The sequence below is a fragment of the Pipistrellus kuhlii genome, unplaced genomic scaffold, assembly GCF_014108245.1.
Source record: "Pipistrellus kuhlii isolate mPipKuh1 unplaced genomic scaffold, mPipKuh1.p scaffold_m20_p_1, whole genome shotgun sequence".
Taxonomy (NCBI): domain Eukaryota; kingdom Metazoa; phylum Chordata; class Mammalia; order Chiroptera; family Vespertilionidae; genus Pipistrellus; species Pipistrellus kuhlii.
In genome coordinates, this window is record NW_023425404.1 from 35,101,981 (window position 1) to 35,117,349 (window position 15,369).

Sequence of the window (15,369 nt, forward strand, 5' to 3'; positions counted from 1 at the left end):
TCTCTCTCATCGATGTTTCTAACTCTCTATCCCTCTCTCTTCCTCTCTGTAAAAAATCAATAAAATATATTAAAAAAAAAAAGATTTCTTCACGTAATTCCAGATTTAAAGGGAAGTTGCAAGGATAGTACAAATCATTCTTGTACACCTTCCACCCATATTTCCTAAATATTAAAGTTTTGTTTCATCTGCCTTAATCTCATCAATCTAGGTATATCATTTTATTTTTCCTAAACTGTGAGTTATCTGGTTTTTTCTCACATATCCCATCAACAAATGTTTATGGTGGGCCTACTATGTACCAGGCAGTGTTATAGATAATAGGGGTGTGGTAGGGAACAAATAGCTTGCATTAGAATGTGGTGGGACTCTGCAAATCCCAGCAAATCCAGCTAAAGTGGCTTGAACAATAACAAGAAGGCTAACTGTAGAGCAGCTCCAGGGTTGACTGAGCAGATCAAAGATGTTAGCTAAGGTTTATATTCTCTGGATTTCTCTTAGCTTTCCCCTTGGGGAAACAAGATGGTTGCCTTAGTTTTAAGCAAGACATCCTCAAAGGGAACAAAGGGGACATTCCTGCCACGGTCCCTGTATATTGGGAAAGAAAGTCTCGCTAGAATCCTCCCCATAGACTTCCCTTCCACATCCTTGGCCAGAACCACATCACCAGCCCAGGCCTACACCCACCTCTCAGCGAGAGGCGTGAGGCACCATGCCTACCACCCAGACCACTTCCTGGCTCAACCATCACCAAAGCACTGGGTCGTCAGAAGAGTAGGAGGAGAGTGAACAAAATCTCAATTTTCTTTTAAGAAGAAAAGAGGGGGAAAGGTTATGGAGAGGGCAACTGACGGTATTTGTCAACTCTCCCATTTACTAACTTACCAAATATTTACAGACTCTGGCTTCTCAGAAACTCTTGTTTATACAAATATAAAGTCGCCTCATTGCTAGTCCTCATGCTCATTGTATCAAGTTCTACGTTTTACTTACTAGGTTACATAATGTCTCTACATCTATCCCTCTGTCTCTTATCTCATCCAAAATAAGGTCTCCAGTTTCTGAGGGCACAGAATCTTAGCCAGGGAAGATTTTAAGAAGATTCAATAACTGCTTCCAGGATGCTCATGGGCCACTGCACAGGGCGGGCCTGGAGGGCTCGGCTGCGCCAGCATTCACCGTTTAGTTGCTGGATGGGGAGACCCAGTGGAAGGGCCGGGAAGGCTGGGAAGACACTAGGGTCCGCTTTCTCAACTGGTCTGGAAGTACTTATTTCAATCGTTTAACAACCAGAATGACGGTACCCAGGGGACAAGCTGGACATGGGCTCCAATTCCCATAAGACCATTTGCAGTGTCCATGTTCTATCTGTGGCACAATCTTCCCTGCTTTTGCCCCAGGGTCAGGCATTTGGGCCGCCTCCATTAAAAAAATACATATTTTTTTTATTGATTTCAGAGCGGAAGGGAGAGGGAAAGAAAGACAGAAACATCCATGATGAGTGAGAATCGTTGGCTGCTGCCTCCTGCATGCTCTCCACTGGGGACTGAGCCTGTGACCCAGGCACGTGCCCTGTCTGGGAATCGAACCAGTGACCTCTTGGTTCATAGGTCGATGCTCTGAGCCACACGGGCTGGGCTGCCTCCAGTTTTAACTGCTGTAGTCAGCTCAGTTTTAAGCATCCCTGTATACACCTTTGTTATAATTGACAACATCTAAACATATATTTATATGACATATGTGTTTTTATAAACACATCCTTCATATTTTTTATTTATTTGTTTCCTCTGAACACTTTTCTCAAAGTGGTGCTCCAAGGTCAAAGGGTATGACCGATTTTATAATTTGCTGCAGCGATTTGAAAGCATGAAGCAATGGTTGAGAAACATCCTTACCGACTTTTCCATAGACTACCGCTGCTGGAGTGAGGGGAGGCACGCGGTGCAGTGGGAAGCGGGTGGGCGCTGGGAGGAGGAGAGTGGGGCTCAGTTCTGGGCCACGTTACTTTTTGGTAGGGCTGGGGACCCGGCAGTCTCTCAGCCTTTCTGGAGCTTGGTTTCCCCGACTGTGAACCAGGGGAGATGCCATCTCTCTCAGCACCAGGCACAGTAGCTTCCATTGCCTCTGTCTGTGCCTGACGTTGGCCTGAGGTCGTCGCCGCCCTTGCCATGCCCTTACCAGGGCTCACTTTTGAGAGATTAACTGTTCGTGTCCTGGAAGCGGCTGGGTTTGGACCATAAGGCAGTGTGTAGACTGCCACCTTCTGGTGTACAGAGTCAGTGTTCAGATGACGCAGGGCACCAAGCTGCTGCCCCATGTGGATCTGCCCCAACAGCCAAGCTGCCGAAGGAAGGGGAGGCCCTCCCCACCTAGACTTGCCCTGGCCTTGGTGGTGCTTCAAGGTGATGCCCTCCTTCTGCCAGTGAAACCTGTGGAGGGAGAGGCTGCGTTTTGAAAAAGCTGCTATAAATGATGGTGTTTGGGGTTTTGAAGACGGTGAGGGGGCTGGCAAAGGCACCTTTGCAGAAGCAGGAGGTCTGTCAGTGATCTATTAAACTTTGTTTAGAGAGGCTGATGGCTGTGGTCAGTCAGTCCACACATGTTTACAGAACACCTACCATGTGCCAGACAAGTGCTTTGGCAAGCAGCGTTGAATAAGACAGTCAGGGCCCCTACTGTTCTTGTCCAGTGGGAAAGTTAGGGGATAAGATCACTTCTTTTAAAATAAGTATAATTTTTGCCCTGGCTGGTGTGGCTCTGCTGATTGGAGCATCATCCCAAACACTGAAAGGTTGTGGGTTCAATTCCGGTCATGGCACATAACCAGGTTGTGGGTTTGATCCCCCATCAGCAACCTGAATCAATGCTTCTCTCTCACATCACTGTTCCTCCCTCTCTTCCTTTTCTCCCTCTCTAAAATCAATAAACATATCCTCATGTGAGGCTTAAAAATGTTTTAAAAATTAATATACTTAAAAAAAATATGAAATGCATCATGAACTTGCAGGGTCCACGCTAATCTTCTCTGTATGGTTCCAATTTTAGTATACATGCTGCTGAGGTGAGAACTAGACACCTTTATTTATGTAATTGAAGACAAAAGGGCATCTATAACAGAAGAATTTTCAACACAATATTTCACTTCCTGAACACTATAGCTACTTTTATTTTACCATCTTCCAGTCCCTGTATGGTTACAAGCACATTTTTAGAGCTATACTCATGTTACACGTTATCCTGAAGTTTGTTATATTTTATCTATAATAAATGCTTCTCCACATTGCTACTTAATCTTCATAATTATCACTATGGCTCTATAAAAGGCAAAGTGTGACTATATCAAAATCTATGTAGCAATTCCCATTTTTTTTCTCCATGTGCTGTAATAGATATTGCTGATGTTAACTTCTTCGTGCAGATTTTTATTGCATGAATATGGTTCATCCCCTTTGCTGCCATATTGCTTCTCAAAAGAACTATTACTAATTTACAATGCCACCAATATGATACCAGTGCGTCAATTTTACTACAGCAGGTGCTTTGAATATTGTTGCTTTCATACATTTTTGAGAATTAATATTTTAAAGTTGGGTCCCAAATTTGCTTTCATCTGCATTTTTTTTTTTTTGGATGCCAGTAGGCAGGTTCTTTTTTGCATGTGTACTGCTTATAATTGCTTTTGTGTGAAATGTCTCTTCATATTGCGGTTAAATTTTGAATGAGTTTCTTGTTTGATGTCTTTCCTTAGAAGAGAGAAAAGCAATAGGAGAGAGCGCGCAGTATTGCAGCCCAGGGACCAGAGTGGTACTCACTACATTATTCATTGGTTAATACCTCCTCCTGGAATCTTCCTAAGGAAGCCTAGATGCTCCAGAATCTAAAGTGCCAGTCTCTTCTGCTTCCCTGAACTACGAAGTGAGAAAAGTGATTGTATAATACCCTTGGCTGTGCTTGACTCAAGGGCGGAAATGACACAATTTCTTACTGTGTATGAAAAAGAGTTGGACACCAGCCCAGGTGACAATAATGCAAATGAAAATTATGTGGTTGGAGAGTTAATCTGCTTCCTAATGACTCTGAAGTATACAGAGTGTCCCTGAGTGTCTCCAATGGAGGAGTCCCTCTGATATGATCCAAACCCTTGGTCCAGAGAAGTGAAGTAACTTGCCCAAACTCACACAGCAAGCCAAAAGCCCAGCTCCCAATTCTCACTGCATCTTTCCTGTGTCCTGAATGTGAGTGTAAATGAACCCGTGATTCTCTCCTTCCAGGGATTGTCAGGCAGACAATCCCAGTCTGCCTCCAGCACTGGGGTTGTCTGCCTCCCAGCCTGCCTCCAGCACTGGGGGTGTCTGCCTCCCAGCCTGCCTCCAGCACTGGGGGTGTCTGCCTCCCAGCCTGCCTCCAGCACTGGGGCTGTCTGCCTCCCAGGCTGGACCATTTTCAGAACGCAGCCCTGGGAGGGCTTTCTGTGCTGGGAGTTGGCTTCCTTTTCCTGCAGGCCGCTAATGAGAACCTGGGCCTTTTCTTTCCGATAACGCAAAGTATTGTACCATGTAGGGCCTGAGCAGTAGCTGAAAGACCAGTTTATCGGAGCACAAATCCTCCCGGAAGAACCTGTGAATGTTAGAAACTGGGTTTGTATGAAGGTGAGCCTTTTGACTCCATCAGTAAGGCTTTCTGGTTTAATTCCTCATTTCTGCTTTCTCGATGATTAGATGAAGAAGGGAACTAACATTTGGTTAACACATACTATGTAGTAGGTACTATCTCTTTTAATTTCATAAAACCACATCTGCCTTCACACCAGTCACAGATTTGGAAATGGAGGCTCAGAGAGGTTGTATAACAGCTGAGATAATCATTATCTCATTGATCCTCAGCTAGGGTGGAGGGATCTAGAATGGCCAGTTAGAATAGCCTAGGACAGTGGTAGGCAAACTCATTAGTCAACAGAGCCAAATATCAACAGTACGATGATTGAAATTTCTTTTGAGAGCCAAATTTTTTAAACGTAAACTTCTTCTAACACTACTCCTTTAAAATAGACTCGGCTAGGTATTTTGTGGAAGAGACACACTCAAGGGGTCAAAGAGCCGCATGTGGCTCAAGGGCTGCAGTTTGCTGACCACAGGGCTATGAGCTTTTTCAAACTATCCGTGCATGTTTCCATGCATCTTTCCTATTGAGAACAAGTGCATCCACAGTGCCACCTGTGGGATTTGTGTGCCCACGTGCTACTCCACAGCCATGTATTCTGGACAAGTGCCAACACACTGGAGCTGTCTAGTGGGAGGCAGAGATCCATGTAGAGGGGCCGCAACAAAGACAAGGAAAACCAGCACCTGGGAAAATTCCGTGTAGAAGAGATAGGAGAATTCCAAGGATTGTGACACTGGGGAACATAACTCAAGACCAGAGAAGAGAGACAGTCTTGGTGGGTGGGAGTGTACCAGGGACAGGCCCAGAGGAGGCTGACCAATTCCCAGGAAGAATGTGGTCAGGGGAGGGGGGCCTGGTGCAGGATTTGGGGGGCACCTGTGGCAGAATCTCAATCTACCACATTAGTATGAGAGACAGCAGCTCTGGTAGAAGGAGCACTTGACCAGGAGTTCTGAGACCTAGTCCTGGCTATGTGACTTCAGGCAAGTCACATCACCTCTCTGACTTGGTTTCATTGATTGATTGATTGGTTAGGTTAATGCTACCTGAGGATATTTTTTCCACTGATTTCTAGAGAGGGTAGAAGGGTTGAAGGGAGGAAAGAAGGGAAGGAGGAAAGAGAGAGAGAGAAAGAGAGAGAGAGAGAGAGAGAGAGAGAGAGAGAGAGAGAGAGAGAGAGAGATTGATTGGTTGCCTCCCCCATGTGGCCCAACTGGGACTAAGTATCGAACCTTTAGCCCAGGTATGTGGGAACTGGACCTGAAGCCCTTCGGTGTGTGGGCTGACACTCCAACCACTGAACAACATTGGCCAGGATGTCTTTCTCTTTGAAATGGACTTAAAAATAACCTCCTCTGGCTACCTCTCAGAAGGATTATGGGAAATGATCGAGTTAACTCACATGATAGTTTTTAATAAATTATGAAACACTATGCACACGTCACAGAAGGACTACTAGAAGCAGCTATAAGTTCTAATTCATCATCATTCCGAATTTCAGTGTTTTCAGCTATGTTTTATCAATGGGTGAATTTGATGCCTGTTGAGAATCGTGCACCAAAGCTTGGCTCAGGGCAAGCCCCCATGTTAGTATCCCTACCCCACCCTGATGTTGTACCACTAGCCCAGTTAGTATGGATTTCAGCTATACAGAAAACACCCTCTGATAGTGATCTGACTGCCCTTAAAAAAACATATATATATATATATATATGCTTACATGAATGAACTTTTATATAGCATAAAAAGTACAACTTAAAGAACAATAAAACACACCACACAGTGAGCTGAGGAAAAAATTTCACTAGTATGTGCAGAGTGCCTACTTGTCCATCCCTGATGCATTCTCTTCACTCTTCTGTTCTCATTGTGTGTTCATCTTTCTCTTGCATTTTTAAAATAGCTTTACCACCTATATTATCCCTAAGCAATATATTCTTTAGTTTTCCCTGTCTCTGAATGTCTATAAAGGGGGTCATTGTATGAGTGTTCTATAACTCGTTTTTTGCTTCTGGGACCTCCCTGTGTTGAGAGATGCAGTTGCACCTCATTCAGTTTTACTGCTGTATTGGACTCCCCTGTGGGAATGGATTATCACTGATTTATCTTCCAACAACAAATGGACATTGGGTAGTTTCCTTTTTAGGAATATTATAAACAACACTTGTCTCTGTCTCCTGTGCATGCTCTTGTGTGACTGATTTGTAGTAGCTTTTTATAGATTCTGCACACGACTCTGTTGCCAGTTGTGTGTATTATCTTCTCCTGGTCTCCGGCTGGTCTTCAAACTCTGTGTGTGATTTTTTTTTCCTTAAAGGAATAGACGTTTTTAATTGTAGTGCAGTTAATCTCAATCTTTTCTTTCATCGTTTACTTTCATTTTTGGCATCTTGTTCGATAAATTATTATTATTTTTTATCTGAGGTCAGAAATATGATCTCCTGTAAAGCTTAAAAATGCCAAATGTCGCCGAGACCGGTTTGGCTCAATGGATAGAGCATCGGCTTGGGGACTGAAGGGTCCCGGGTTCGATTCCGGTCAAGGGCATGTACCTTGGTTGCGGGCATATCCCCAGTAGGGGGTGTGCAAGAGGCAGCTGATGGATGACTCTCTCTCATCGATGTTTCTAGCTTTCTATCTCTCTCCCTTCCTCTCTGTACAAAATCAATAAAATATATTTTAAAAAAATATTTTAAAAAAATGTCAAATGTCTTTCTTAAAACTGTTCTGTCTCCTGAGCTCCCGAATCTTTCCATAAAATGCTCCCGGAAGCCTGAGGCTATTTCTATTCCTGTGGGTCTTCTCTCAGCACGGAGACCTTGGAGTTCTGACAAATACCTAGAGAAAGACTCCATTCTTAGAGTGGGCGCTGCAGGCCTAGCTCTCAAAGGCCGCGTGTGTCCTGTGCTTTCTAACTACCTCAGGCCTCTAGGGGGCGCACTCACACCAGATACTGAGCTCCCTGCAGCCTGCGGAGCTCAGAGATGGAGCCATCCAGGAGGTCCTGAAATTCAGCCCCCGCCAGGGTGCACTTACCACCCTGCAGGCTGCAGGGGCAACACCTCTGCCTCAGCCGTCCCCCCCACCCCGTGCTCTCACCCAGCTTCTCCCTGGGCCTAAACCGCTGGTCCCAGGTTTCCCTCTCTTCTTGCTTTTGAAGGAACTGCACCAAAGCTTCCCAGCGGGTCTTGCTTTCAAATCTGCCCTTCCACCTCTTGCTCTATTTCCTTTCTTGGAAACTTCCTGATCCCTAATGTCTTTTGGGGGACAATTCAGTGAAGATTTTTTTACTGGGTCAGAGGCTAGTGTGGTTCAAACCTGAGCTGCTGTGGCTCCTGCTGCAGAGGGCGGGATGGAAACGTGCTGCACTCTGGCCCTGGCCCTGGTCCTGAGGGGGTGCGGTGGCACTAGGAGAGGGACAAGGGTGGTGGCTGCTAAGGCTTATGAGTTCAGGAACAGGGTGAGCTACTGTTAGGACCACTCCGGTCAAGAAGCAGGGCGAGGGGCTGAGGCCTGGGACAGAGAAGACTGGTGTACCAGATACTAATTTGAATCCCAGCTCCTCCACTAGCTAGATGCCAGAGCTTAAGTTACTCACCCTTTATCAAACAAGTTTCCTCATCTGCATAATGGAATAACAAAGTCTGCCTTGCAAGTAATTGAGTGTATAGTGCCTTGCAGTCCATCTAGTTGCCTCTGGTTCCCCTTTCTCATCTCATCTCTAATCTCAGGAGCCACTGATGCAATATTGGGGGTGCTTGTGTCCCCTAGAAGGTGTAGGAAGACCTCTTGACTTCTGGGTCTGGAAGATTTTCTCAGTGAGTGCTTCTCAAGCTGTGACATCCATAGGAGTCATTTTTCCGCCATAGCTTTTCTCAAACTCTGTAGGTTAGTGGCGAGGACAAGGCATCTCACACTCAATACTTAATGCAATATGTACATCAGATCACTTGGAGATCTTGTGAAAACGTAGATTCAGGGTCTCTGAGTCAGCCTGGGATTCTCCATGTCCCCAAACCTTCCAGGTAGTGCTGTCTGGTCCCGGGAAACACCTGCATAGTGTGGTACTATGTCACTGGAATCATTACGCCAGAGTGGAGCAAACTTCGAGTGACTATTTAAGGTAGGTTGAAATAAAATAAATTAATATAGGTTTCATAACTAAATGCTTACAAAGACAGAGTCTGACTTACTATATAGAAACTATTTTTAAAGTCCTTTCGGGTATTCATAGAAATATTTTTAGACTTCCATGAGGGTCCAGAGTGAACATATAAAATTCTAATTTGAACCATAAAAATTAATGGTTGCATGGAGTGCCAACATTTTCCAAGCACAGCTTATATCTAGTATCTTTTTTTTTTTTTAACCCTCCTTAAACCAGTGATTTTCAACTTTTTTTTTACCTCATGGCACATATAAACTAACTACTAAAATTCTGTGGCACACCAAAAAATAAAATAAAAAAATTATATTATAGTTTCCTCAATCTGACAAAAAAAAAGTATATTTTTATTCATTCACACCAGATGGCTGTTGTTGTGTTAGTTGTTGTCATTTTTTTTATTTGACAATCTAAGAGAAAAGAGGTTAATGCCCCTGACTAAATGATCAGGGATTGCATATTTTAAAGATTCTTGTGGCCAAAACCGGTTTGGCTCAATGGATAGAGTATCGGTCTGCGGACTGAAGGGTCCCAGGTTCGATTCCAGTCAAGGGCATGTACATTGGTTGTGGGCACATCCCCTGTGGAGGGTGTGCAGGAGGCAGCTGGTCGATGATTCTCTCATTGACGTTTCTAACTCTCTATCCCTCTCTCTTCCTCTCTGTAAAAAAATCAATAAAATATATTAAAAAAAAAAAAAGATTCTTGTGGCACACCAGTGTGCTGTGGCACACTTATTGAAAATCACTGGCTTAGACCAAGTCTAGGCAGAGCAGAATCATTGTTCTCATTTGTAGATGACAACATTGGGGCTTGACCAGATTCGGAGATCTGTTAAATCACTGGGATTGTCCCTGGCTCCTCCCTGCTCCTGGGTCCTGTGCCGCTCCCTCCTGTGATGAGGTGACACGGGTACTATGCACCTTCAGATCCTGTGTGTACAAGCAAGGCCTCTTTGGAGATGAGGAGACTAGAGAACCCCTAGCCCAGGTCAGAGGCGCAAGGTCATAGAGCTAGTGCATCGTTACCCTTTTTCCTGACCCCACTCCATACTTCCGGGTTGTAAAATGCCTATACTCAAACAAGCATGTTTGCGATGCAAACACCCCTCCTGCTGTCTTCTTGCATTTGCTGTTTATAGGACAGCAGGAAGGTGAAAGTAGCCAGTGTCAGCACCGAGCCCGGCTCCCCTTCGCACTGCACGCCTGGGCCTATCTGATTGGCACCTGAAAACTCAGACTTTTGTTGGGAAGTGGAGGGTGGGGGGGAGTAGCAACCCTCTCTCTTCAGAGTTGGAGCTGATGTGTGTTAATCAGTTAGGCATTCATGAGTCTAAGGTTGTGTGTATGATTTTTCAACCTTGAAGGTTTCAAATTATTGATGCCAAGGCCCCAGGGCTGGGGTTTTTAGTTTCCCAGACTTTCTGACACACAGCCAGGGTTGCAAATTGTCAGACTAAGGTCAAAGATTTGACTAGATCCCCCTACCTCAACCCCATAGGCAGGTTGCTTTTCTCTACTCTGCCCTGTGTTTGGAGCCTTGCTCACCTTGAATTAAAAATGTCATGTGGCCTCCATTCCACACAAACCGAGTTGTGGGTATGGAAGGTGGGCTGGAAAGGAGGCTGGCTCACTTGCTATCGGAAAGGCGGCACCTGGACAGGGCCATGGGCACAGACCTTCTGGGCTTGCATGGTGGTTCCAGTGCTAACTAATGCAGTGACTCTGGACACACTGCTCAGCCTTCCGAAGCCTCAGTTTCCTTATCTGTGAAGTGGGCCTATCGGTTGTCGAAGGGATGCACAGCTGGGAGGAGGAGAAGAGGACACACTTACATGACCCTGAGCACAAATGTCTCCTTAAGTTTTGTATCCTAGGCACCTCACTGGCCTCACCTTAGTCCTTGTTAAGAGGGGGTGAGAGAAGATGGTGCATGGCCAGTTCTTGCAGCAGCACCTGGTGTGTGTCAGATGCTCAATAAACATTGATTAGGAGCAGGGTTGGGTCTACAACCCATCCCTTAAGTTGGCCAACTCCACTGGCTGCAACCCATTTTCCAGCATCATCTCCCTCCCTGTCCCGGGCACCCCACAGGCCGGCCAGGCAGGCACCTCTGTCTCTGAACAGGTCCCTCCAGCTCCAGTCAGGCCAGCAAGCTCTGCAGCTCTATAAAAGCTGTTGCAGTCATTATCTTGAAGGCTATAAGGAGTGGGACCCATCAGGTGACACCCCGTCAATGGGAGGAGTGGCAAAGAACCATCTCACTTTACATAAACTGCACTGCCCTCCAAGATAATCATCAACCCCACCCCAGTGCACCTCGCAGAGACTGGAGGTGGGGTGACAGGGTCCAGGAGGGAGAAACGGGGTGCTAGTTCTGCAGAAATGATGACTGGCCCGTCAGAAAGTTTTTACAGGGCTGGCCACACGGGTAGAGCTGCTTTAAAAAATGTTAAATGTTTCCAGTTATGGAGTCTGGTGGGAAATTCTGGAAAAGAGGAAAAATCCCACTATCACGATATGTGGTTAAATTATAGCCAGGCAGTGTGACATCAGGGACGTTTTCAGCAGGAAGCGGGTGGGGTCACCTCTTCTTGGGGGGGGGGGGAGCTGAGGCCAGCGGGGACTTGAAGAAGGAAGGCACCTGCTGGAGAGAGGTGTTTGCAGGAAAAGACAGAGCCTGTTCAGGGAAGAGCCAGGAGACCCGCCTGGCTGGCCTGTGGGTGTCTGGGGCAGGGAGGAGATTATTCTGGAATATGGGTCACAGCCACTTGTGAGGACTATGACGTCTGTTGGCTTAATGGGATACTCTGAAAGATGTTAAGTAGGAAAGTAACATCACAGGATGTTTGAACATTTTCCCATTTCATCATGAAGACTATTACAATGAACTATGTATTTTAAAAATTTCTATTTCTAATGTGTTTTGAAGTCATAGAGTGTACATCTATATCAACATCCCAGAACACAAATTCTCATGGGATTTTATTTATATAACCAACTAGAGGCCCAGTGCACTGGGAGGGGGGGTGTCCCTCAGCCCAGCCTGCACCCTCTCCAATCTGGGACCCCTCAGGGGATATCTGACTGCCAGTTTAGGCATGAAACCAGCAGTCGGACATCCCTCTCACAATCCAGGACTGCTGGCTCCCAAATCGCTTGCCTGCCTGCCTGATCACCCCCTAACCACTCCTCTGCCAACCTGATCGACACCTAACTGCTTCCCTGCCAGCCCAATTGCCCCCAACTTCCCTCCCCTGCTGGCCTAAACACCCCTAACTGCCTCCTCTAAAGGCCTGGTCCCCCCCAACTGTCCTCCCCTACAGACCTGGTCTCCCCCAACTGCCTACTCCTGCTCTCCTCTGCTGGCCATCTTGTGGTGGCCATCTTTGACCACAAGGGGGTGGCCATCTTATGTGGGGGGTGAGGGTCAATTTGTATATTACCTCTTTATTATATAGGATAATTAAAGGCAGGTACATTATATCTGTAGCTATTTGAACATAGTACCATATTTTTATTTGTATTGAATTACAAATCCTAATAATTATGAAGTCTGAGCAACTCTGCCAAGTCTATAGAAAAATATGACTTTTTATTTGCATTTTCAATTAAAAATAACTTTGCTTTGAAGAGCTTCCCCCAGGAACTATCAACATTAGGTGAATAATCCAATAACTTTTATGCTTTTAGAAACAGTAGCCAGGTTTCATAATAACACTGTTTTCCCTGGTTTTTCACAACTCACCTTAAATATTACTTGGCCATTTCTAAAACTACTTGGACCTCCTCCCTTTTCTTCTCTTTACTTTTTATTTAAAAAATTCAAGCCCTGGCCAGTGTTGCTCAATGGTTGGAGCTCAGCCAGTGTAACAAAGGACTGAGGGTTCGATTCCAGGTCAAGGGTAAGTACATAGGTTGCAGAATCCCGGCCTCTAGTCAGAATCAGGTGCAGGAGGCAATCAATAGCTATCTCTCTCTCCCTCTCCCTCTCCTTCTCTCTGAAAGTGAGAATTTTTTAAAAAAACTACCCTCCCATTTTTCAATGGCTCCATTCTTTGGAAATATTATTTTGACTCAAACCTCTGATTCCTCTACCTGTGTGACAATGAGCAACTTAATATTTCTGGCCCTCAGTTTACTAGCACTCTGCTCTAAAATGAAGGAATAACCTTTTTTTTTTCTTTTTTAAAATATATTGTATTTTATTGATTTTGTACAGATAGGAAGGGAGAGAGATAGTTAGAAACATCGATGAGAGAGAGTCATCGATCAGCTGCCTCTTGCACACCCCCTACTGGGGATATGCCCGCAACCAAGGTACATGCCCTTGACCGGAATGGAACCCGGGACCCTTCAGTCCCCAAGCCAATGCTCTATCCATTGAGCCAAACCGGTTTTGGCATGGAATAACCTTTAATATATAAAAAAAATTAATATGAAAGTACTTTGTGAGCCACAACACCCCTATTAAAAGGTAAAGGGCCATTATCCATATAAACTAAATCTTTTGATGTATTAATAGCCACCCTAGGCTAACCATGAGAGATTTGGTCCACTGATTCTGAAAGAAACGGAGTCACAAGAAATTCACCAGGAAATTCAGGAATTGGATTGTTATGATGATGTTTCAGAAGATGATGACATGATTGTCATTGAATAAATGAGTAAATTCTTAATACTGTAGGATTCAGAGTTTGTCTGGTTTGTGTTGACAACTACAGTACTACTGTATTCAGGTAATAAATTTCCTTTCTTTTCTTTTTTTTATTTTTATTTTATTTTAAAAATATATTTTATTGATTTTTTTTTTTTTTTTACAGAGAGGAGGAGAGAGGGATAGAGAGCTAGAAACGTCAATGAGAGAGAAACATCGACCAGCTGTCTCTTGCACACCCCCTACCGGAGATGTGCCCTCAACCAATGTACATGCCCTTGACCGGAATCGAACCCGGGACCTTTCACTCCGCAGACCGACGCTCTACCACTGAGCCAAACTGGTTTCGGCAAATTTCCTTTATTTTCATTTAACAATAAATGTGTACCGTATTCTTCTTCATGTAAAAATAAGACACCCCCTGAAAATAAGACCTAGTGCATCTTTGAGAGCAAAAATTAATATAAGACACTGTCTTATTTTCGGGGAAACAGGGTAGCCCTTTGTATGAATCCGTGTTCCAGGAGCTCTCTGCCTGCTGCCCTGCCCTCCTGTAGCTCCCCACCCCCTCCCCCTCCCTATCCTCATACCTTGCTGCCCTGCCCCCTCCTGCAGCTCTCCTGTGCCCACTTGTAGTTCACTGCCCCACCCTCCCGCAGACCCATGATCCGGTCCTTATGTGGATAAGGAGAACAGGCATCAGTAATTCTCAAAGCTCCCCAGGTGATACCAATGCTAAGTGAACCAAAACATTGAGATCTAACTTCTGCTGTTTCTTCTCTGGTCTTTTTTGGGATCATAACCCCAAATGGTAGCTAATGGTGGCCACTCCAGGCCCAGGGGCAAGGTGGCGAGGAAGCCACTTCAGGACGGAGCCTTTCAGATTCCCTCACACGGGAGCAACTGTTGCATGGGGCTGCCTGTTTCCTAACGAGAGTTAAGTCCAACTTCTTAAGTGATGTCATTTGAAAGCTGAACAGGTCATACTGCAGCACGCGCCAATGCCTCCGTCCCCACACCCTCCCCAAGGACTTAGGATCTTATTTTTAAAAACCCTCCTTAATGATAGTTGTATGGTGAAATGTTGTTGAAGCCGCCTGTTCAAAACATCAACAATATACTTAAATGTATAATAAGCACATTATGCACTTAACCTGGGGTTAGATGGAGAATTGTCATCGTGACCACACCTCGGGCCGGGTTGAGGCTTCCAGGAGACCACATGGGCGCCCTCGGCAGGCGGGGCTGGTCCTGGCCCACGTGGGAGTCATTTGGGCTCGGGAATGACAACGAGGCTTTGTGTCTACATTACGTTTTTGCCGCACGTTTTTGGAGTGCCTCTAATTTAATGCCTGAACCCCCGAAGATGGAGGGCTGTAACCCCTTTGCTTTGTCAAAGGGCTGGCAAGAAGAGCCAGCGCAAGACCCAGGAGCCTTAGCTCCTGGATCCCCCTCTCTGCCTGGAGCAGATGTCTCTGCTTCCTGGAGATCTCCCCCTTTCCCAGGTCAATGCCTGATTCCATCTGCAAGGAGGCTGCTGCCTAGATCAGTGTTTCCCAACCTTCTCTCGTGATGAGAATCACCTGGTGGAGTTGTTAAAACACAGATTCCCGAATCCCAACTAACAAGTGCTAAACTAGAATTTTTGAGAACATATAGGTAAAATTGCATACCTAACTTAGTGCTCTGTATATAAAATCTGTCTTAGAGCACTAGTTAAGTATACAATTTTACCTATATGTTCCCAAAAATTCTAGTTTAGCACTTCTTAGTTGGGATCCGGGAATCTGTGTTTTAACAACTCCACCAGGTGATTCTCATCACGAGAGAAGGTTGGGAAATACTGGCCTAGATCCTTCAGTAAGTAGTCCAGGTGCTTCTCAAAT

The 15,369-nt window shown here is 45.3% G+C and overlaps 1 pseudogene; it reads right to left on the bottom strand.

Moving 5' to 3' along the window:
• Positions 1 to 2,977: 2,977 nt before the first annotated feature.
• Positions 2,978 to 3,069, bottom strand: LOC118710200 (annotated as a pseudogene).
• Positions 3,070 to 15,369: the final 12,300 nt, after the last annotated feature.